The sequence below is a fragment of the Periplaneta americana genome, chromosome 3, assembly GCF_040183065.1.
Source record: "Periplaneta americana isolate PAMFEO1 chromosome 3, P.americana_PAMFEO1_priV1, whole genome shotgun sequence".
Taxonomy (NCBI): Eukaryota; Metazoa; Arthropoda; class Insecta; order Blattodea; family Blattidae; genus Periplaneta; species Periplaneta americana.
The window spans coordinates 196,537,248-196,564,011 of record NC_091119.1 but is presented as its reverse complement, the minus strand read 5'-3'; the positions used below and the strand labels follow the sequence as shown (position 1 = coordinate 196,564,011).

The 26,764-nt window shown below is 35.6% G+C and overlaps 1 protein-coding gene across 1 annotated transcript in view; it reads right to left on the bottom strand.

Moving 5' to 3' along the window:
* Positions 1–26,764, bottom strand: part of Oatp30B (Organic anion transporting polypeptide 30B) — a 492,924-nt gene that overhangs the window by 286,300 nt on the left and 179,860 nt on the right. The window lies entirely within an intron of this gene.

Genomic DNA, 26,764 nt, shown 5'->3' with positions numbered 1-26,764 from the left:
CTATCTAAAGGAAGAATAACAGATTAAGGAAGTTTCAAAGATTTTCGTGTGATACATGACAAGACTTCCAGGGTATTCAAAGTAGTCCGAATTATTATTATTAATATTATTATTATTATTATTATTATTATTATTATTATTATTATTATTATTAACATAAGTTAAGGGTGTTTGAAAATAAGGTGCTTAGGAAAATATTTGGGGCTAAGATGGATGAAGTTACAGGAGAATGGAGAAAGTTACACAACGCAGAACTGCACGCATTGTATTCTTCACCTGACATAATTAGGAACATTAAATCCAGACGTTTGCGATGGGCAGGGCATATAGCACGTATGGGCCAATCCAGAAATGCATACAGAGTGTTAGTTGGGAGGCCGGAGGGAAAAAGACCTTTAAGGAGGCCGAGACGTAGATTTGAGGGAGGTGGGATATGATGATAGAGAATGGATTAATCTTGCTCAGGATAGGGACCAATGGCAGGCTTATGTGAGGGCGGCAATGAACCTCCGGGTTCCTTAAAAGCCAGTAAGTAATTATTATTATTATTATTATTATTATTATTATTATTATTATTATTATTATTATTATTATTATTATTATTGATGTGCTGGTCAACAGCCGTTGACCAATTATAGTCCAGCACAGTAATGCAATAAAAACATATGAATACAGCAATACAAATAGAACAGTATGCATAGTACAATAATAGCAATATAGAAAGTAATAGAAATAAAATAGTATGAATTGTGTAATAGTGTTACAGCTTTCAAAAACAATGATGTAGTTGTTTAGTCAGCTGTCCGAAGACAGGTCTGAATCTCACAAGTCATATCAAAAGGCACCACTTATGAGGCAACTAGGCCAGGAGATAATGGGCTTGAATGGCCAAATGTTATAGTGTTAATAAAGAAATAAAATGAACATGGTTAACACCTGTAATATTAATTTAAACAAGTATTAATACATATTAATATAATAGTATGAGGTTATCTATGAATATATAGATGTCTCATGTTTACAGATTAAATAATATAATTAAAACACTTAATATGGCATTACTATGCACATTAAATGGATCGAAATCACAACCCTACATATTAGCATAATAATAACAGTAATAATAATAACAATAATAATATTTAGTATTACTATTATTATTCCACATAAGAACTACGGTTCACCTGTACATTTTCTCTCCCAACGAAAACACAATTAACTTCATTTTGTTGAATTTGTGCCAAAATATGTAATTTAAACATATATATGAGTAGCTTAATATCAAAGACGGACATCTGACCTCAATCGAAATTTAGATAGCCGTGGTTTTTATACAATTTTTCATGCTCTTTCCAGATATAGTGAAACCATATGCAAACTCTAACACTATATTTATAAAATAAATTGTGTTAAATATTACAAAGAACACTGTGAATTAAAAAAACTGCCTCTAGATCAAAACTATGGAGGCGACAGATGTCCGTCTTTGATATTAAGCTACTCATTTATGTTACAATTATTCACATAGATACAGTAATAATTTATTATCTGGTGATGCCGAAATGGCGAAAACGTTTACAACCAAATTAATGTACTGTAATGTAATAACATGTACACAATGTCATCTAGTGTGCTGTCAAAAAATTTGTAAGTTAGAATTTATAAAACAGTTATATTACCGGTTGTTCTGTATGGTTGTGAAACTTGGACTCTCACTTTGAGACAGGAACATAGGTTAAAGGTGCTTGAGAATAAGGTGCTTAGGAAATTATTTGAAGCTAAAAGGGGTGAAGTTACAGGAGAATGGAGAAATTTACACAACGCAGAATTGCACGCATTATACTCTTCACTTGACATAATTAGGAACATTAAATCCAGACGTTTGAGATGGACAGGACGTATGGACGAATCCAGAAATGCATATAGTGTGTTAGTTGGGAGGTCGGAGGGAAAAAGATCTTTGGAGGAGGCAGAGATGTAAATGGGGGGGATAATATTAAAATGGATTTGAAGGAGGTGGTATATGATGATAGAGACTGGATTAATCTTGCACAGGATAGGGACCAATGGCGGGGTTATGTGAGGGCGGCAATGAACCTCCGAGTTCCTTAACAGCCAGTAAGTAAGTAAGTAAGTAATGTAATAACAAGATTTAATACGTCAATTACAGTTGTATGATAAGTCATATAGACTAATTAAAAGACACTGACTATATATCAGGACTGTCTCTGGGCAGAATCCCGAACAAGTCAAATTGTTGACACCACATCAGTTAGCACACTAAAATGTTCTACATTCCGGACTTATTTCATCAACTCAAAGATATTTTAATACTAGTGATGCAGAAAACATAATAATAAAATATTGAATAGTTAAGAACCGTTTGAACATTATTTTTTCCGATGTACACAAATAACGGTACTGCATGCAAAACCTTCAAGAACCACATTACGCTAACAGTACGCAAGACACCTGTATTATTACCGGTACTAACGGTACAGTTCTAAACCTTCTCGTCATTATGCAAGGGTGGGAAGCGTCGGACAGCGAGTGCTCTGCATCGCAGACTTCAAGTCTGGATGATGCGCTTGACGTCGAACTAGACGTAGTATGGAAGGAGGAATTCAGAGCATGCAGAAACTGCGAGACGCAATTCACACACAGCCTCTATATTAAAATATATCCGTTACGAATTCAGCGTTTCCCAGATATTTGTGTGAAAGGCACCTCAATTATAATTCTACTGGACTAGAAACCTCGTATCAAAATAACATGACGAGAGGCCAGCTTAATTTTCTCTTACAGATTGACAGCGAGACCAGCTGGTGAGCAGTGATTGCCAAACACCTGCACAAATCCAGGTTAAGGGTTTAGCGAATCACGCATTTATATCTACAGGCTGTTTTGCAAAAAAAAAAAAAAAAAAAAAAAAAAAAAACAAATTTTATATTCGGAAAATTGTTGCATACGAAATAACAGGCTTTCAAGAGAGCTTGACCGTAAAGAACATTTTTCGATTATGCAAATCTAGTCTTTCAGGTAAAGCTCCCTGTAAAGCAGATTTGAATAATTTCAAGGGAAAAATTGTTCCGGGGCCGGGTATCGATCCCGGGACCTCTGGTTGAACGTACCAGCGCTCTACCACTGAGCTACCCGGGAACTCCACCCGACACCGTCTCAACCTTTCCCTTTGTATCCACACAACTCGCGTGGGCTGACGAAACGCCAGAGACCCACATCGAGTGCACACAATCTCTGTGTGACTTGGAATTGTGGTTTTCTGTTAACGAACACAGTAACGTATATATTATGCAAATCTAGTCTTTCAGGTAAAGCTCCCTATAAAGCAGATTTGAATAATTTCAAGGGAAAAATTGTTCCGGGGCCGGGTTGTGGGTCTCTGGCGTTTCGTCAGCCCACGCGAGTTGTGTGGATACAAAGGGAAAGGTTGAGACGGTGTCGGGTGGAGTTCCCGGGTAGCTCAATGGCAGAGCGCTGGTACGTTCAACCAGAGGTCCCGGGATCGATACCCGGCCCCGGAACAATTTTTCCCTTGAAATTATACAACATTTTTCGAGTATCCAAAAGCCCTGTGTAAAGATTTACTTTCTCTAGTTCCATTGTCGGTGAAGTATAGCTTAAGATATTTGTGGAATTAGAAAAGGCATTTGACACAGTAAACTGAAAACAACTGGTGTGGACTGGAAACAGAGGAGGCTGTTCAGTAATCATTATATGAAACAACGACTCAAAGTGAAGACTGTTGTTATTCCGTCAACTGTCCGGAGACAATTTTGAACCTCATAAATGAGACCAATAAGGCATCACTTATGAGGCAACTAAGGCAGGAGATAATGGGTTAGGGTGGCCAGTTCCTTTCCTTCTTCATCGCATACATCGCTGACTAGTCACATATTACACTAATCAGACTTCAGATGTATACAAACAAATGTAATTTTTTTTAAGTTGGTTATTTAACGACGCTGTATCAACTACTAGGTTACTGAATGCCAATGTCTCAATTCTGGTGGTGAATATGTTGAAAAATAACTCAACAATTGCTATATCTGTTCCAATAAAACTTTCCATGAAATTGTGTTCTCTTTCTGTAAACGGCCCCAGGGAAACTTAATTTTTTACGGCCTTCGTAATTGCGCTCGAGTGGCCAAAATTTGTGTAAGCACTTCTTTTGACATTATTAAAATTATGGAAAAAAAAAGATTAATTTTTTATCTGCCCCAATGAGAATGTTTGCTTGTAAGTACAAAGGAGAATACCGTATTTACCTTCTCCATTGGCATATCCAGACAAAATCGTGCCAATTCAAAGAGAGAAGCTTCACGATATATCCAAACTAATGCGTTACATACCACACGAATATCAAGAATTTTACAATAATATTCTTCAGTGGCCTAATGTTGAAAAATAAGTTCATTTATGCTCGACCATGCCGAAATGTACTAATTATACACCTGGTAGCAGTTCTTTAATGCATGTCATTAAAGTACACCTACTCATTAAAGTACAGGTCTTCAGCCAATGATAACTTAGCTTACATGTGTTCAGCCAATGACAAGTCAGCTTTGTACCGTCATAAAACCGCAAGTATCGATTATTCTCGGATATGCAATCGAAAGAAAATTAGCGAAAAGTCACGGAGGCTGGAAATCCAATACTGTCGCAGAAGGTTATGTTCTGTTACTATAATAATTAGCGTTAATTGTAAATAATATTCAAATAAATTCAATTTGTCATCTCGTTTTTCAATGTCGAATTCAATAATCAAGGTTATAATATTATAATATTATCAAGTTTAACGAGACTACGTCAAGGTCAATGATTGTTCCTAGGAAAAAATCAATACTTTCGCGTCTGCGCACATCTCACAATTCACGACCTAGAACAAGGTCACTTCTGATCTTGTCAGATACAAATAAAATTTATACATCTGATTACCTGTAATTTCAAGTTAGAAATACGGTCGAGCATAAAAAGTCGTATGAAATTCGCCTATAATGGTAATTAAGAAGTTCGTATGAAAGTATCCATACTCGATTCTTAATTACTATCATTATAGGCTCGTTGCATAATGTACTATTATATGCAGAACTTATATATTAAGTACACAGTAGGCCTATGCATATATTATATCCCTAATTTGACAAATAAACTTTAGTTGAACTGAAATTATTGTACTACAATTTTGATTCCTTGCAGAAAGAGCACATGCCAAGCTAATATATATTGATTTATTTAATTAACAATTCATTAGATTCCAATAAATTTTGTATAAAACGACACATCTATTAGGCTTCTGTCTGAAGAAGCCAGTACTATAACCAATGATGTTGTCTACCACCAGTAATACCGTTTTTTGTGTCTACTGAGAAATTTAGTTTTCATGACATGCTGTTTCTTCAATCCCCGATTCAAGTGTGTCGTGTGGAAACTATTGAAATTCGTCATCATGTAGCACAACTTCTACTTGAAGTCTCCAAAATTTTACCTGAGATATTTATCTATCGAAATACTACGGTAACTACAGATTATACCTATTTAATCTTGTCTTGCGGCAGAAGTTTTGATGTGGATACCATTTCTGCTGTTATATGTATCTAACATTGCAACAAACTTAGAAAATAATGTTCCTCAAGGACACATGAGTGAGGAGAAACCCTGTTTCCTAATTGTGGAAATTTTCCCGGGAGCAATGACGAAATTATATTTTGAGGTCATTTAACTAATACGCTTATACTTCGTAGCATTATTTCGTCAGTCCTCTGCAGTGGCGTAGCATGAAATTTTGAGCAGGGGAAGCTAACTCAAGTTGTCTTTCATGCAATATGAGGAAATGTATTACAAAAATACAGTCTTAAAATAAATAGTAGTCAATTTCAAGTCAGCAGTCGAAGATTGGTTGGAACATCGTAAGTAACACCAATAAGGCATGACCTCAAATGAGACGTAATAAAATACGATTTCACGGTTTACACATATCTCTTAACAAATAGACACGTATACGTATAACATTAGCTCACTCCCTGTCATACTTAGAGAAATCACAATATTAGTATCATTACGTAAGTATGCGTCTGTCTTTTGGTTGTGTCCTTCATTGACAGCAAGGGAGTCGGTCATTTGTTTTTTAAATCACACTTTTGTTCGTAAATCAGTCTTGATAATACAATTGTCCTAAAAAATTCAAGTAAATTAGTGTCAGGAACTGTTATTTCGCTCATTATTTATTATATCAGCCACAATGCACACTAACACTTCAACTGAACACAACTGACGAAAAGGGATAACTCGGAAACTACTTATTTTAAATGTCAAAGCTAGCTTCTTTTCGAGCCTTGCGACTAGGGTAGTTTAAAAGGGATGGAAAATCTGCGGGGTGGATTACACAGAAGAAACCGGTCTGCTTGGAAGCTGGTGTGTGCAGGCTTCTTGTTTGCTGCTGCATCACAAATAATCCTGAGCTGCCGCATCACAATATTTAACGCGTAAATATAAATTATATTAATATTAATAAATAATTTTCTCCATAAACTACAGGTTTATTATGAAATTGTTATCAACTGGGGAAGCTAAGCTTTTTAGCTTACATTGACGCTACGCCACTGGTCCTCTGTCACTGCAGACTTGTGAAATGTCATGTAGATGTCGTTACACTTTAGGTAGATGATATGGATCGGTTCAATTGTACGCAGTCAAGTGTATAACAAACCAGCTGTCAAGAATGTGTAGAAAAGCAGTTACTTCGTTGTTTCCTGCCTAAGATATGGAGCAATTTGTGGTGGATAAAGCGGGTGCGAGGGGCTTTCCTCGGGGTTCATCCGTTTCCTCTCACCTTTATAATTATAATTCCACCATACTCCACACTCACTCTACGAGGCCCCGGGCCAGATATCCAGAACAAATAGAAATGTCTGAAAAGTTGTATACTGAGGACAGAACATCTAGAAGCTTGGAGACGGTTACTTTTACTGTCCGACCACCCCCTCCTCCCGCACTAGCAGGTATACGGTACCATTCAGCTGCAAAACATTTTCTGAACAGACCTTATTGTATTGTAAGAGCGCAGCTGGATCAGTGAAAGTAGATGGTCAACGTTTTCAGTTTGTAGTGCAACGAACAATTCTGTTGTGTGTGGGTTCTTCTGTAGTGACGTCACTGAAGCCTCTAGTTGTTCTGTCCCCGGTATACACATTGTGTTTAGTAAAGACTATTATTATTAAAAGCAATTACTTAACGAATAATTTACACTACAGGATCTATAGAAAAGAAATAAATTGATGATATGGTAAAAAGCGGATCATGTCATCATTTCCGTCATCATGATTATCTTCATCTCCATCATAATCTCCATATCCAGACCATAACCCCGACCTCCATTACCATAATCTCCATTGCCAGAATCATGATCTCCATCTCCAGCATCATAATCTCCATATCGAGCACTATAATCTCCATCTCTATCATCATAATCTCGACCTCAATCACCGTAATCTCCATATGGAGTACCATGATCTCCAGCTCCATCATCATAATCTCAATATTTACCATCATAAACTACATATTCATCAGCATAATGTCCATACCCAGCACGATAATCTCCATTTTTGTCATAATCTCTATCTCTATCATCATAATATCCATCTTCATTATCATAATCTCCATATGAAGCACCATAATCTCCATCTCTATCATCACAATTTTCATCTCCAATTCCATCATCATAATCTCAATATTCAGCATTATAAACTATATATTCATCGTCATAATCTCCATATCCAGCACCATAATCTCCATCTGTCATAATCTCTATCTCTATCTTCATAATATCCATCTCCATCATCATAATCTCCATATCTAGCACCATAATCTCCATCTGTCATAATCTCTATCTCTATCTTCATAATATCCATCTCCATAATCATAATCTCCATATCAAGCACCATAATCTCCATCTCTATCATCACAATTTTAATCTACATCTCCATCATCATAATTTCCATCTCCATCACGATAATCTCCATGTATATCATCATGATCTCCATCTTCAGCACCATAATCTCCATATCGAGCACTATAATGTCCATCTCTATCATAATTTTAATCTCCATCTTCATCATCATCATCATAATCTCCATATCCAACATCACAATTTCCATCTCCAACATCATGATCTTCATTATCATAATCTCCATATAAAGTACCATAATCTCTATCTCTATCATCATAATTTCCATCATCATAATCTCCATATTCAGCACCATAATGTCATCTCCAGCAACATAACCTCCATCTCCAGCATCATAATCTCCATCTTCATCATAATTTCCATCTCCATATTCATAATCACTCTCATCTCCATCATTATCATTCCAAGATTACAATCATCACAATCATCTCTATCTCCGTCACAATCTTAATCATTATCATCTATATCTTCATCACAATCTCCATCATTATCATCTCTATCTACGTCATCTTCATTATCATCATCTCTATCTCCGTCAACATCTCCATCACTATAATAATCATTATCTCCAACACTGCCATCATCTCCAATATTATCATCATCTCTATCTGCGTCATCATCTCCATCACTATAATAATCATTATCTCCAACATTGCCATCATCTCCATCTCCATCATCTTCAACTTCTTCATTTGGCGAATTCAGACTATCAATCCGTGATTTTTTTTTAGACTTTTATTAATGTTGTTTGTCTCAAAAACTTATTTTAAAGAAAAAAATAAATTTGAAGTCAGCTACACGTCGTAAAATAATTAAACGAAACAGAAAGCCCTGCGCAGTATCAGATTCCTCTGTTACCAAATACCTTCGTAGTACAACTGTTCGAGTTCCGGGGTGTGACTGGTTGTGAAACCCAAGATCCGCGTTCCCTTCCTTACAACTTCCCACAACTCAACTGCCAACTCCAAAGGCATTTTAAGTGGATATCCAGATTTCAAGTGGCTCTCACATGCTGCAGTACCTCGTCATGAAACATTCCTTCGCTTCCTCTGACCTTTTCACGTATCGCAGACAGCAGCTCTGATGAACACTACGGTTTAGGAGCAGTTTCAATGAGGCCATGGATCCCGAACATTGTTCTTGCAACAATTTTATATCCCATGTCGTCTTTTTTAATAGGTTACATCAATCACGAGGTCAGTAGTAGTTGGTATTTGACGAGATGAGGCCGAGAATTTGCCACAGATTACAGAACATTCGTCTTACGGTTGGAGAAAATCTCTGAAAAAACTCAACCAGATAAACAGCCCAAGCTGGAATCGAACCCACGCGCGAGCGGAACTCAGGATCAGTAGTAGTGTATGGGTATTTGTAGGCCCAATACACATGCATATACACTATCTACCAAAAAGTAATTGGACATTGTTTTTGCCGCTTTGGTACCTCGTGGTACCACCTCTTGTTGCTATAACAGCAGCCACCCTGTCAGGCATGCTCTCCACTAGTTTGTGTAGGATATCCACTGGAATGCGTTGCCATTCCTCTTGTAACATGGCACTCAGTTGGACAATGGAAGTTGGCCCCATGTTTCGGCGGCAACTATGCAGCGGTATGCAGACAATAATGTTCACCGGTTGAACTGGTCTGCACAGAGTTCTGATCTCAATCTCATTGAGCACCTTTGAGACGAATTGGACCGGCGATTGAGATCTCAGGAGATGGGGCTAACTTCCATTGTCCAACTGAGTGTTATGTTGCAAGAGGAAGGACGACGCATTCCAGTGGATATCCTACACAAACTAGTGGAGAGCATGCCTGACAGGGTGGCTGCTGTTATAGCAACAAGAGGTGGCACCACGAGATTCTAAAAGGGGCAAAAATAGCGCCCAATTATAGATAATGTATTTATCATTGCCTCCGGTCGAATTCGTTCCAGCGAACCTCGCATTGAACGACTAGCATCTTTGCTTAATTTATTTTTTTAATTAATTAATTAATTTAATCTCGCAGAGCCTTCTCTTCCGCCCAGCCAGACTCTAGAGTCCTCTCAATGAAGTTCAAGTGTAAGGTTGTGTTACTTTTCTTAAGTCTGCGATATTGGAGGTCCTTCTCTATGTTGTTTTCGAAAGAAGTCAAGCCAAAGGTTTCATTTCCATTCTCGGTTGGTTTGATGGAAAGTGTGATAACTACACTGCCCAAAACATGTATTATTAATGAATGGTAAAACTATCACGACCGAAGGATACGTTCTTCATTTATTTTAGATCATAGTTTTTTCCCCTAGTTACAGAAGGAAATCCTTGAAGTTGCTGGATTTCTGAGTGATTCACTAGAATTTTAGGAAGTGCACGCGCATGACGATGCAGAGGTGATTCTGACGAATAGCAGGGAAGGTTTTACGAGTTTTCTACGTGCTCCAGCAAAAATATACACGTGGTGGTTGGGCTGCAATAATTGGCATGAGGGAGCGAAGGTCATTACTGCTTCTTGACACACGCCGTAACAACTGCGCTGTTCAGACATCAAGAGCGAAATAATGCAGTTGATCAAATACTACATGTAATATATGAATATGATATGTATTCTGATCACATTTAACTATCGAAATGTATAATACGATCCCCATTATTACCATCGAACGACAAGGACTGGGAACTTCAAGAATTTTAGTAGGTTATTTTACGACGCTTTATCAACAACTTAGGTTATTTAGCGTCTGAATGAGATGAAGGTGATAATGCCGGTGAAATGAGTCCGGGGTCCAACACCGAAAGTTACCCAGCATTTGCTCATATTGGGTTGAGGGAAAACCCCGGAAAAACCCTCAACCAGGTAACTTGCCCCGACTGGGAATCAAACCCGGGCCACCTGGGTCCGCGGCTAGACGTGCTAACCGTTACTCCACAAGTGTGGACTTTTAGTTATTTTTTGTGAAAAAAAAAATAATGGCGAACATTCAAAACTGGTTGTGAACCTGGTGCTTTAGTGATCTGCAGGTCACAATGAAACCTGCTTAAGGGGTTAGGTACAGCTTACAGCAGTAAAATTTTGGAAATATTCAACATGGTTTTCCTCCATTACTATATCTTGTACAATAATGAAAATTAATATGTATAAAACACTGTCCTTCTGCTACATGAAAAAAATATTTTTAAGATTTAAAAAACTTATTTACATTTTTTTTTCAAAATTCAGTACACTGTGCAGTGATGAAGCGTTTCCCACATAACTAAAAAACTATCCAACATTCTGTGATGACATTTCTTGTGTGTATTTATGTATGTCATATCTACACTATGTTGCAAGATCACTTCTCTATCTTTGATAGATTGTGTGATAAAAAATAAATTCATTTTACAAAATGGTCAAATATCAGTATTTTCTTCTAACAGAAAAAAAATTATTTATTAAGGAATGTAGTTGAAAGAGCATGATATTATAAACATGAGTTTCAGTGATAAAATAAAAGAGAGAGAACATGAAAAAGTTAACAAGTTTATGAGTTATGAGGGAAACGCTTCATCACTGCACACTGAACTGCACATTTTGAATTTTGAAAAAAAAAATATATTAATATATTTTTTAAATCGTAAAAATATACTTTTCTTATAGCAAAAGGACAGTGTTTTACATATACCAATTTTCATTATTGTACAAGATACAGTAATGGAGGAAAAAAATGTTGAATATTTCCAAAAATTTTACTGCTCCAAGCTATTAATCCACACAATTCCATCAAGGTTATAACGTGAATTCTTTTGCAGTCGCCAGATGGCAGCATAGTGAAAAATTTGTATTGAAAGTGGATTAGGCTGATCAATCTGCATATTAAAAACATTCCCACAACTGAGGAACATATACGAAGAAAATGAAAATTCAGTTATCTATCCACTTTGTTACAGTACAAATATGAATGTATGAAGTTATTAAAATATCAGGAAATATTTGGAAGTTTTTTTTTTGTTAAAAATCAGTTTGTAAAAAAAAATAATAATATAGTTTTGTTCTTAAAAGAGTGCGGTTTATTTTCAAAGTAATTCTGTTTCAAATGTTTCACTATTGTTGCTATGGTTAATGAAACAAATAAACACAAATTGGACGGAGTTACGCTATAATAGACCAACCGACAATTTGAAAAAAAAAGTTAGATATTTGCACAAATCTGTTGTTGGCAGTCTAATTTAATTCGGAAAAAAAAAATAAAAAATGCGATATCTGAATTTTGCTGCTATTTATGAGCTAAAATTCGTTTATTGTATAAAATTAATTTATTTTGCTTTGAAATATTAATTCAACTGCTGGTATCTTATTAAAATTCGGTTAGTCTTTTTTGGTATTATTTGTCCTATTCTTTGTAATAGTATGAATGTTATGAATTCAAAGCCCGGGACTTCAGCAGGTAAACAATGCTTACAAGTTAAGTATGAAAGGAGGTTTATTGCACCCTGAAGCTCGTTACACACAGTGAGTATTCGATACGTACACGGGTGTTTTAGTACAGACTACGACAAAAATAACTCCTCGCCCAAACTTTAGCGTAAAACAAAAGGATTACGTTACGTTTGACAAAGTGAACTGTAAATTAGTACAGAAATAACCTTTTCCCCGTGTTATGTGGATTGAGTATGCCAACAACAACATTTACTATCATTGGTTTCAGAAACCCAAATGTTGTTATCAGATATTTCTTCTCGAATGCTATGCAGAACATTTTCATAACATGATATTAAATATCCTTTACGTAGAGTTGTTTCAGATAGGGCAATTCTACCTGTACAATTCTGTATAAAATTCTTAAAGTGGGGGTTTTGCAACTTGTTAAAAGGAATGTTGGCGCTCACCATCATTTCACATAAATCCTTGAAAAATTCATTGTGTCTATCAGAATTTGAAACAAGGCGCGCTTGCTTCCTTCTCGTTACGTATGAATAATTGCAAATGAGCGTCATGTCTCTGAGTTTTGATATGCTGTTCTATGTATTTGGAACTCTCGCCCCTTATTACAGTGTGGCACACGTTACATTTCATATTAATATTATCTGTACAAAAGTACTTACTTCCGTATAGTTCCACAAGTTTCTTTAATTTATCTTCTTTTTCAGTGAAACTTTCGGCATAGTAATTGTGCACAGTAGACTTGCACTCGCCTGTCCTCTTGGAATGCTAGCTATCAACTATCAGACAACCGATCACTAGTATAAAGTCGAATGGGTAGTCCTTCGGGACTAGGTGGAGGACGTTTCTTTACAAACACAACCAGCAATACATACTTTGTGTATTATTAACCTGTCTTTAAACTGCTGAACTCCCTAGGCTTGGTTATAATACTTTCTGCATAAAATGTTTTATAAAAACAGATTTATTTCAATGGCCAATATCTCGAAAAAGGTTTTTGGCGCTTGGTATCTTATCAAGAAACTCGTCCACACCTGTGGAGTAACGGTCAGCGCGTCTGGCCGCGAAACCAGGTGGCCCGGGTTCGAATCCCGGTCGGGGCAAGTTACCTGGTTGAGGTTTTTTCTGCGGTTTTCCCCTCAACCCAATACGAGCAAATGCTGGGTAACTTTCGGTGCTGGACCCCGGCCTCATTTCACCGGCATTATCATCTTCATTTCATTCAGACGCTAAATAACCTAGATGTTGATGCAGCGTCGTAAAATAACTCAATGAATTAAGAAACTCCATCCAAGCTTGTGAAGAAAAGACCCTATTAAGGGGAAAAAATTGAAGACATCAAAAAAAGTTCTCAAATATGTAAATGAAGAGGCGAAGTCTTTCAATGACGCATTGCAAATTGGCCAACTACAACACAGGTTAATGCAGAGTAACGTTATTCATGCCAAAAGTGAAAATAAAATACATATTTCCATGTTTATCACTATTTTGTATGCTTATTGTTGATTAAAACATTGATTTGTAATATGTCCACTTTTTGAACTCTCATTGTTCCTGTGTTTAGTTTTGAAAAGGCATATGTCCAAGACAAAAGGAAATTCCATAGATACCACCCTTTTAATTTAAAAAATCTGAAACTCGTATATAAAATGTATTTTAGTATCATTCCCCAAGACGCAATACAAAGAGCTGAAAAAAAATCTTTAATTGAAAGGTTTTTTGTGTCTCCTATAAAATTGGGAAAATGCGACTTGTGTCCTGTCTAAAACAAACAATTCAATTACATGTCATTAATTAGATCAACTGTATTACATTTAGTATCGAGTGAAACTTGGGTTATCTGGATCCAAGTAAACTGTGTGTGTTAATGTAAGGGTTCAACTAATTTTCGTAAGATGGCGGGACAAGTGTTGCTACATTATGGTAAGAACAGTTTATGAGAACATGAAGTGTTTCCCATCTCGTGTTAATTTAAAGATTAATGAGTTACGAAGCTGTCACGTGGTGTGAACGTTTAACGAAGACTGACTCAATTACAGTTCTGTAATCAAGACTTTTAATCAGTTACATACATCGGCTGGAAAATGTAATTACTATATAATTATCTATGCAGCTTTCATCAAGCTAACTAGAGTTCTGGATATTTAGGTTCGTCACCAGAGTCTCGTGGAAAAGAAAATTACATAAATCTGCTTAAAAAGAGAGACGGGCAAAGGTGCCCTTATATACAGTGTGTTTCCGAGATGGTGTTACAAACTTTAAGGGATGATGGCAAAGGGCACATATATCAATTTGAGATAAGGAACCATGGTCCGGAAATGAAAGTTATAAGCAAAAATAGTTGTGTGGAAATGGAATTGTAATTTGGCATCACGTGCCCTCCTTCCCTTAACCTTTGGAACAGTCGTGGAAAGATGATATGGGCCGGGTGTCTCCTACGTGGGTACTTGCCCCGATACAATCTGTGAGCTTGTCTACTGTTACCATTGGCTCATCCGTATTCGAAAATCAGGTCTGCTTATTCCACTCTCGTGTACTCCTCCATTTCACTAGGATCTGATCGACTGGACACTGCAACTTCTACACCTACACTGCTGTCTACAGACGTGCATATCAGGACGACCATGTCCGTTACACATTACGCTATCTGCATTGCTTTAGTGAAGTTTCCTGTCCCCACCCCTCAGACAGCGCACTGAATGGAATACTGTAAGTAGACAACGTAAACAACGTCAGATGGATACAGTATGTGTAAGATGTACAGATAAATACACGTAAATAAGGTGTGCAGAAGAATAAAATTATTTCATTTCCACACAACTATTTTTGCTTGTAACTTTCGACTCGGTCATTTCCGGACCAGGGTTCCTGATCTCAAATTGATACATGTGCCCTTCCCCATGATCCCTAAAAGTTTGTAACATCACCTCGGAAACATCCTGTAGAAATTAGTTTTTTTTCACACATGGTCTCTTGGAATAGCCTATATAATATATACTGTACATGCTTCAAAACAGTTTTTGAATTAATATATTTCTTTTTTGGAAAATGTGGCATATATTTAAAATCCATGTCCACGCACAAATTATGAGTACAGCGTTCTCATTTTACGAGGAAACTAGATTACAGCGGAACGCCGGCATACACTTTCCAATCGATTACTTAATACACAAGCAGTGCATATGAAGGGAAGGCGTATGTCACTGTTGATAGTGATTCGTCCGCCGGATGGGGACGTTAAGCCTGTCTGCCCCCTTGGTGCTATTCGATAGTAGGCTATGTGCCGGAACCAGGTTTTCCCTTCTCCTCTCCTCATCTCCATCATCATCCTCACCTATTCCCTACACTACACTTACATATAAGGTGGGTGCTCCATGTTCCTGATATGCCCCCCCCCCCTATTGTGAGTTAGTTAACCAAAAAATCCGCTAAATTGCAGCAGCATCCAGTAGAAGGACATCCTGGTATGTCACTTGATCGTTTTCCATCCAGTCAGGTTGAGCAATATGGCGTCAGTTGTTTGTTTTGCGGTTTTTATGTGACCTCTTCTTATTTTTCTCTGATAAATCTTCTTTGTTTTATGCATGTTTTTCAAAGACTTGTTTCATGAAAACCATCGTACTCCATTCAGTTTTTAATGTTCTGTTGATTGGTGTTGTCGTTGATGGCGTGTCTTTTACGAGTTGTTCATAATCGAACGATTTTCGTGAAAGCTTACCTGTTCCTGATATGGCCATATCAAATGCACCATGCCCATATCAAGTTCATTTCACTTTTATTTTTTCACCTGACAAATTTACATGCCTTATAGCTGGGATTACGAAAAAGTTTTGTATTTTAAGAAAAACAACTTAATTTTTGATGAAAAAACCTGTTTTGTCTACACTTCTGAATTATAAAAAAGATTATTAAGTGTCATATTTATTCACTTTACACCAAAATTATTTAATTTTAGCACAACTGCGGTATCAAACTGAAAACAATCACGATTTGTAGAACATGGAACAAGGGTGGCCAATCATGTGCACATGTTCCTGATGAGGAAAGGAAATTGTTTTAATAAAGTCTATTAGACTGAGAACGAGTAAGAAAAAAGTGGCTTATATTTTTTTCAAAATGGCGGCTAGAAAAATTCTCAAACCTTAGCATGGCCATATCAGGGACACCTACCTTACATTGAGCCTAATATACGACAAATCTCAACCCAGCATTTCCTCTTAATGTCCCCATATAATACCTTAACGTTGTCTATAAGCTGACACCTTTTACCCCGAACTCTTCTCCCGTTCACCATTCCTTAAATATCGCAATTAACAAATTAGGCCTACACCAAAATAAAATTAATCAGTCACTGCACTCACACACCTATTGGCACTTATGCCACAAATAGTCTCATATATATAAATATATTATTATTATTATTATTATTATTATTATTATTATTTATATACAATGGCTGGAGAGGGCGTCCTGCGCGTATAAGACCCTAAAACGGCCTCTGGTTCAAAGCCAGAAAAGTCAATAAACGACAACAACGACGACAAATCTCCAGAGATACATATCATGAACAGCGTGGCCCGCCGAAGTGGTGTGCAACTTGAAAAATGGGTCACAGTCCTGCCATCTATCCGCAATATGTGGAATCCGTATCACGTAAGTGGCACACACACACACACACACATACACACACACAAACAAACAAACACAGAGTTAGAGGTTTATTTGATGGTCCTAAAAAGTCAAACAAGATAAAACATATTAATTTCGTTTCAATATAGAGATATTTCCGCAATAAAAATTCTTTTTTGCAAAAAAAATATGGTAATTAATTCACAATACTGACTGACCTCTCCAGCGACAACAAAACGAAACTTCAACGTGCTCATAATTTGTGTGTACGTTTTGTAAGCAATGTTCGTAAATATGATCGTATTACCCCATCCCTGGAAGCAATAGGTTGGCTTAAACTAGATAAGAAAAGAAATTTACATTCACTTCTCCTTCTCTTCGAAATCTTGAACTCTTCTATTCCTTCGTACCTGTCGTCTCGCTTCACTTACCTTTCTTCCCACCATAATCTGAACACACGCTCTCGCCATGAAACAATACTAACAATACCATCCCATCGCACCTCCTCATACTCATCCTCTTTCACAATAGCCCTGCCAAGACTCTGGAATTCGCTACCTGCTAGCATCAGGGACTGTCGAAATAAAATTGAATTCAAACGCAAACTTACTAAGCACTTGGTCAGTAATTGATTTCTTGTAAATAGTTTCCTTAATCTATCACAAAATATTTCAATATCCAGTAATTTCATCACTATACAATTTTGTTATTCTAGGTTTAATTTGTAATTCAGCAAATATAAAATATTCTTTGTTTTTCTATGATAAATTATCTAGCTTTAATTAGTGAGGTAATCTTTTCGTACTTTGATTTTTATTGTAATTGTAAATTTAATACTAATTGTAATTTTACTTGTAATTGTAATTGTAAATTTAATACTAATTGTAATTTTATTGTTCATATTATAGTTGGAATCTCCTGGTAGAGGGGCAGAGAAGGCCTGACGGCATTATCTCTACCAGGTTAAATAAATAAATACTAAATAAGAAGCGAAATATTCTTATCGCAAACTTTTCAAAGTATCGCAAAAGCAAAATTCCGTTGTTTCTAAAAGACGTAAAACAGCTGAAATGAGACTTCGTTACATAATCCTTCCAGGTTACAAGCCCGACCTGAATGGCCGAATTCGGAATATCGACCTCACTGCCGCTGATGCATGTTCAGACGGCAATTTCTCCTCTTCGTGGGGCTTTTATGTAGAAAATTCTCCAACATACAAATACATCCCGTGGCATAACAGTTTGATGTGTAGCAGCGAATTTCGCATTCATTGAACAGACTGCTGCAATTTCCTGGGCACTAGAACGCGACATGTGGATTCCGGGGCTGAGGACTGGATATATATGACAAGGGGGAGAATTCTATGGCTCTATATTGTAGGAGTGCAGAAACTTGAACTGTATTCAAGTGCAATGTTGTCTAGTAGCTCCCAACTGTGTTTATATTAAGAGATAGACCGGAATTAAAAGTTGCTAATATATAATTTTCAGTTGCCTAGTAACAAGCGAGTGTGATATTAAAACGTCGATATTGCAGGCTGCTGCGACAGCAGTCAGTTCTTTTGTGTCTGTTAAAATAGGACGAGGCCTCTAACCTGGATCTCGTTTCTCTATTATTTATAAACCTCTACCGCTCAGTTTATTAGTTTATTTTACTACACTAGAAATGCTAGTCGAGAATCGAAAATAACAGTTACGACCCAAATGCTGGCCCCACGACCATCGAATTAGCTTTCCACGCTAGATCAACATCTTCAAATCGGCGAGTTCATGATTATTATTTAGTCAATTTCTTTGTTCATTCATTAATAATTTATCATTCATTCGTTCCGTCATTCACTCACTGACTGGTTTCGTTACTCATCATTACTAATAATAATAATAATAATAATAATAATAATAATCATCATCATCATCATCATGGTTTATTTAACTTGGCAGAGTTAAGGCCATAAGGCCTTCTCCAACACTCAACCATTCATTCATTTGCTTATCCACTCACTCCATTCTTCATTCATTAATCAGTTCCATTATTAATTCATTTCTTTAATATTCAATTAATACCGTTCATTCATTTATTCCGCTATTCATTTATTCATTCATTTATTACACTATTCATTTATTCATTCATTCATTCCGTTTTTCATCCATTTCATTTTTAATCTACTCAGTTTTTTATTCATCCACTCATACATTCCGTTCTTCATTAATTCAGTTTTCATTCCTTCATTCATTCGTTCCGTTATTCATAATTAATTAATCCGTTATTAACCATTTGTTCGTTCCGTTATTTACCATTCATTCATCCCGTTATTAATCATTTCATTCCTTTACCCATTTATATTTTTCGTTCAATCACTTATTTACATCATTCACTCATTCCGCTATTAATTAATTTTAATTAACTTGTTCTGATACTAATTCATCATTCATTCATTCAATATTTTACTCACTTACTCATTCCGGTTTTCATTAATTAATTAATTCATTCATTCATTCACTCATTCATTCATTCCGTTCTTCATTTATTCACTCAATCCGTTTTTAATTCATTCATTCATTCATTCCGTTTTTCATTCATTCATTCAATTTTTAATTTATTCACTCATTCCGTTTTTCATTCATTCATTCCGTTCTTAATTAATTCACTTATTCCGTTTTTCATTCGATTCCGTTCTTCATTTATTCACTCATTCACTCATTCCGTTAATTTATTCACTAGTTCCGTTCTTCATTTATTCACTCATTCCGTTCTTCATTCATTCATTCACTCATTTCGTTCTTCATTAATTCATTCACTCATTCCGTTCTTCATTAATTCATTCACTCATTCCGTTCTTCATTTATTCACTCAATCCGTTTTTAATTCATTCATTCCGATCTTAATTTATTCACTCATTCCGTTTTCATTCATTCATTCCATTCTTCATTTGTTCACGCATTCCGTTTTCATTCATTCATTCCGTTCTTCATTTATTCACTCATTCCGTTGTCATTCATTCATTCCGTTCTTAATTTATTCACTCAATCCGTTTTTAATTCATTCATTCCGTTCTTAATTTATTCACTCATTCCGTTTTCATTCACTCATTCCGTTTTCATTCACTCATTCCGTGCTTCATTTATTCACTCAATCCGTTTTTAATTCATTAATTCCGTTCTTAATTTATTAACTCATTCCGTTTTCATTCATTCATTCCGTTCTTAATTTATTCACTCATCCCTTTTTCATTCATTCATTCCGATCTTAATTTATTCACTCATTCCGTTTTCATTCATTCATTCCATTCTTCATTTGTTCACGCATTCCGTTTTCATTCATTCATTCCGTTCTTCATTTATTCACTCATTCCGTTGTCATTCATTCATTCCGTTCTTAATTTATTCCCTCAATCCGTTTTTAATTCATTCATTCCGTTCTTAATTTATTCACTCATTCCGTTTTCATTCACTCATTCCGTTTTCATTCACTCATTCCGTTCTTCATTTATTCACTCATTCCGTTTTTCATTTATTTATTCATTCATTCATTCATCCATTCACTCATTCTTTCATTCATTCATTCACTCATTCCGTTCATTTATTCACTAGTTCTGTTCTTCATTTATTCACTCTTTCAGTTTTTCATTCATTTATTCACTAGTTCTGTTCTTCATTTATTCACTCTTTCAGTTTTTCATTCATTTATTCACTCGTTCCCTTATTCATGATTAATTCGTTCTGTCATTCGTCACTCATTCATTCCGTCATTCATTATTCATTTGCTCTGTTACTTATCAGTCTTTCGTTCTGTTGTTCATTAACTCATTACGTTATTTGTTAATTCATTCTTTAATTATAATTATGTTAATTAATTCTTTTATTAATAAATTCATTTCTTTAATCAATCATCCGTCGAATGCATTCTTTCATACATTCTCTCCGCAATCATATTGTATTTTTAATTTAACCTCTGCTTTGTATTCTGGATCCTAGTGGTCAGCCATAGATTTCGGCCAGATGTCCCAAATTGTGGAACTTGTGTGTAACTCATTAATTCGACGATTCATTCATCCATTCCCTCATTTATCCAACTATTCATCCATTGTACTAGGAAACTGCCCCTATGAGCAAGCTTCATCTGAAGGGAGGGGGGGACAGTATCAACGCGAATAACTTGCTGTAGTTGTTTTGCTGTGGTTAGGTGTTCTCCGCGATATCCGAATCGATTTCTGCGGCGCTGAACCTTGTCTTCTGTATAAAGCATCGCACATCTGCTACTAACATCAAGCTTTACGACCAAATACAGTGTTTGATTTATACGAATGTACTGTGCATTGCAAACAGGAGAACTCTTCTGTAGCTGGTACCAGCAGATCCCCCGGGGCCGCGGCTCCAGTCACGAGCTGCGATACATAACACATGCACGACACAACAATCACGTCGACTCAAGGACTCCACGAATCACGTCGGAAAGAATCATATAAAAAAGTACACGCCTCTACAGATTCATTTTACCTTGTATAAGGTATTCTAAAAAATCAGCAGTAAAGAAACTTGAGAGTCAGAGGAGTGAAATTTTCAGTAATTAGAAACCATAATATTCCTTTTTTTATTTGGTTATTTAACGACACTGTACCATCTACTCTATTGTACGAAATAGAAATATAAAAATTGGAGATTTATCCTTCGAAGAGCTGGAAAAATTCAAATATCTTGGAGTAACAGTAACAAATATAAATGACACTCGGGAGGAAATTAAACGCAGAATAAATATGGGAAATGCCTGCTATTATTCGGTTGAGAAGCTTTTGTCATCTAGTCTGCTGTCAAAAAATCTGAAAGTTAGAATTTATTAAACAGTTATATTACCGATTGTTCTGTATGGTTGTGAAGCTTGGACTCTCACTTTGAGAGAGGAACAGAGATTAAGGGTGTTTGAGAATAAGGTTCTTAGGAAAATATTTGGGGCTAAGAGGGATGAACTTACAGGAGAATGGAGAAAGTTACACAACGCAGAGCTGCACGCATTGTATTCTTCACCTGACATAATTAGGAACATTAAATCCAGACGTTTGAGATGGGCAGGGCATGTAGCACGTATGGGCGAATCCAGAAATACATATAGAGTGTTAGTTGGGAGGCCGGAAGGAAAAAGACCTTTGGGGAGGGCGAGACGTAGATGGGAAGATAATATTAAAATGGATTTGAGGGAGGTGGGATATGATGGTAGAGACTGGATTAATCTTGCTCAGGATAGGGATCAATGGCGGGCTTATGTGAGGGCGGCAATGAACCTCCGGGTTCCTTAAAAGCCAATAAGTAAGTAAGTACCAACTACTAGGTTATTTAGCGTCGATGGTGTTTTTTTTCATTTCATTTATTATATTCCATAGATCTTACATGAGCAAGTCCACACCTGTGGAATAACGGTTAGCGCGTCTGGCTGCGAAACCAGGTGGCCCGGGTTCGAATCCCGGTCGGGGCAAGTTACCTGGTTGAGGTTTTTTCCGGGGTTTTCCCTCAACCCAATACGAGCAAATGCTGGGTAACTTTCGGGCTGGACCCCGGACTCATTTCACCGGCATTATCACCTACATATCATTCAGACGCTAAATAACCTAGATGTTGATACAGCGTCGTAAAATAACCCAATAAAATAAAAATAAAAAAATACATGAGCAATGAAGCTTTAAGATGTGGAACAAGTAAAAAATTTTACAGTATTACAATTACAATTTTTACAAATTTTTGCAAGTTTTACAATATTTTACAATTTTTACAATATTTTACAATTTTGTAATTTTCTACAATTTTTTACAATATTTTGGGGAGCTGTAGTGAGATGATGTGAGGCCCGAGGATTCGCCAAAAGATTACCCGGCATTTGCCTTACGGTTGGGGAAAACCTCGGTAAAAACCCAACCAGGTAATTAGACCAAAGGGGGTGAAATGAAGTGATGCCGAGGACTCGCCATAGACCATCCGGCTTCAGTCCAACGGGTGGGGAAGACCTCGGAAGAAACCACTGGTGATAGCGAGATAGTATTTGGCGAGATGAGGCCGAGGATTGGCATAGATTATCTGACATTCGCTTTAAGGTTAGAGAAAACCTCGGAAAAAACCTAACCTCATAATACACAGTAATTAAAGTGTCACCATTTACGATATTTTTTAATATTCTCAGTACCGGTATAAGTAAAATTTTACTAATTTTTAGCAATGTATTTAACATGAGCATTCCAGCAAAGATTAGATTCAATCTGAATGCCAAGCAATCAAGTTGAATTTGTAGCTAAGGTTTCATTGCGATTTAAATTAATTTTCATGTCTACAATTTTATAAATATTAAGATAAAGAGAATTTGCACTGCACCAATCATGAATAAGTAAATGAAAATCATTAACAGAAACATTATCATTGACCTTACAACTATTTTTAGTGCAAGATCATTTGAGGACCGTTTTGCAAAACTTGCTAACTGAAAATTTGCAAAATTGAGATTTGGTGGATTCGTTAACATAAAGCACGCCTCTACACGATGTTAATGTTATCTTAGTAAATTGAATTATTTCTCTTCATTATAGTGTGTCAAAATGTGATGGTTGCACTTATAATCTACTTGTCTCCATTCAGTTTTTTGTCTCTCCTGTAAAATTTAGTTTTTTTCAGTTAGCAATTTTTGCAAAAACGGTCCTCATTTGTAAAAAGTAAGACATATTATGTTCATTTTAACATTAGGAGGTAAATCGTTGATGATCGTCACGAAACTATTAAAGGTTCTATACCAATTTTTAGACATCATTTGCATAGCCAGATATAAATATTTTACTTCAAGTGGTTCTTTAAAATTTTGTTATAGATTTCTGCATGATGCTTTATTGTTTTGTAACTGTTAATTTATTCTTGCTCATCATTACGTCATTTTATTAATTTTCATTTTTTATAACTTTTGTTTATTATTCCTTGTCTTTATGGCAACTTCTCATTGCAGAATAAGAATAAAATAAATAATAATAAAAAAGTGGGAATGAATCTTCTGGGGCTGTAAATGATTACCAGATGTTTTATTATTACTTAACTTACTTATGGCTTTTAAGGAACCTGGAGGTTCATTGCCGCCGTCACATAAGCTGGCCATAGGACCTATCCTGAGCAAGATTAATCCAGTCTCTATCATCATACCCCAAATCCCAGGAGTCCATTTTAATATTATCATTATTATTGCTGGATTTTCATTATTATTATTATTATTATTATTATTATTATTATTATTATTATTATTATTATTATTTATTTAATGCAGAGGTAATTGACAATTATGTCATTAACCTTACAATGACCAAAAGTAAAAGAAACAGGGAATATACAAAGACACTATTATTATTATTATTATTATTATTATTATTACTATTACTATGACTATTATTATTATTATTATTATTATTATTATTATTATTATTATTACTGCATTATCACCTTTGCTTTTTAACTTTGGTCTAGAATATGCCATTAGGAAAGTCCAGGATAACACAGAGGGTTTGAAATTGAACGGGTTACATCGGCTGCTTGTCTATTCGGATGACGTGAATATGTTAGGAGGAAATCCACAAGCTATTAGAGAAAACACTGTAATTTTACTTGAATCAAATACAGAGATAGGTTTAGAAATATATCCCGAAAAGACAAAGTATATGATTATGTTTCGTGACCAGAACGCAGTGCGAAATAGAAATATAAAAATTTGAAATTTGTACTTTGAAGAGGTGAAAAAATTCAAATATCTAGTAGCAACAGTAACAAATATAAATGACACTCGGGGAAAATTAAACGCAGAAAAAATATGGACAAGAAGACGTCAGAGACCCAACATTGAGTGCACACGTCTTGTCAACCCACTTGAGGTATGTGGATAAAAAGGGAATAATTGAATCGGGGTCTGGTAGAGTTCCCGGGTAGCTCAGTCGGTAGAGCGTTGGCGCGCTCAGCCAAAGGTCTCGGGTTTGATACTCGGTCCTGGAACAATATTTCCCTTGACATTATTCGAGTCAGCTTTAGAGGAAGCTATACCTGACAGCCGGGTTTGTATACATACTGAGAATGTTAACTCTATTTAAAATCCATTTCCCTCGGTTTGAATGCACTAACCTCGGATCTGAGGGTAGCTACTAGACCATCAAAGATGACGAAAGAACTATATGTCTATATTGTCTCTGAAGTCATCCTCCGCATCTTGGACACCCCTAATTATAATTATACACAGAGGCACATATTGTTTCAGACGTTGTGTTTAGAAACGCCCGGTGGCACAGAAGATCGCTTTTCGATTTGTGCGGATTTCCCTTTTTTGGAGGACGTTGTGTTACGTCACTAGTGAACTGAGATCATTTCAAGAGGCATGGCTGTGCTTTCACTTTCTCTCCTCAGCATTTTCTCCGGTTTTATGCATCACGTCTCTTACATGCTGCGCGGCGGTGTTTTCAGCGCAAGACAGGTTTGGCGCTAACAAGTCAGACACCCGCCTTCTGCGTACTACCCTACAAATTCCTAATGAAAAATAGTTGTCTATACCCTGTCTTCAATTTTCGCTTCTTCATTCAACGAAATATAAAGACAAAGTATTGCCAAGCTGCGAAAAATAGATTCCGAATTTTTCGCAGAAGACATATTTTTTTTTAGTTATTCAACGACGCTGTATCAACTAAAGTGGTTTTTAGTATGCCATCTGCTTCTGTGTGTAGCGATTTATCTTAAACTATTTAATGGATTCTGTTCAAATATTAAGTATTTACGAGCCAATTTATCCGTACCATGATTTATACGAAATATAATCTTTCAGAATAAAAATTCTAGATCTTTATTTGAAAGAAAAAGCAACAATTCTAAAATGTAACTTCATTAGCCTTATTAAACATTTTCCACTAGTTTCTTCTAGTCAATTCTTTTTCTCTACGACTGTGCGTAAAGTTGCATTTTAACTATATACTGTGTTAAAATTTTATCATAAAAATCGTAATAAGTTTATATTACAGGCACATAATCATGACAAGAGGAAATAATAATTCAACATTAGTAAAACCTAAATGTTGCACATCTGTTGGTCTAAAGCATAGCATTAATTTTGGCCCTCGGTTGTATAATTCTTTAGCTAAATTACACCCACAACTTCTAACATGTAGGCTAAACCACTAGCATATAACAAGAAAATTAAAAACATGTTAATGTCTTCAAATTCATTAAATAAATTTATAGTCTATGTGTATGAATTAATCAGCCTATATTATATTTGCATTCTATAATTTTCGAATCTATATATTTTTCCATAAATTGTTCTACTTTATTCACGTATGATATTCTTCTCTACGCCAATATTATGTTATATATTTCAGTGTAGCTGTCATTTTATTTTAGTTCCTATTTTATTTTATTTTCTATATCCCTCTTATATTAATATATTATCTTATATAATTTCATTGTAGCTGTAATTTTAATTTTAGTTCCTATTTCATTTTACTTTCTGTATTCCTCTTATATTAATATATTATGTTCTATAATTTCACTGTAGCTTTAATTTAAATTTTAGTTCCTATTTTATTTTCTATATTCCTCTTATATTAATAATATATTATGTTATATAATTTCATTGTAGCTGTAATTTTAATTTTACTTCCTATTTTATTTCATTTTCTGTATTCCTCTTAGATTAATAATATATTATATTATATAATTTCACTGTAGCTGTAATTTAAATTTTAGTTCCTATTATATTTTATTTTCT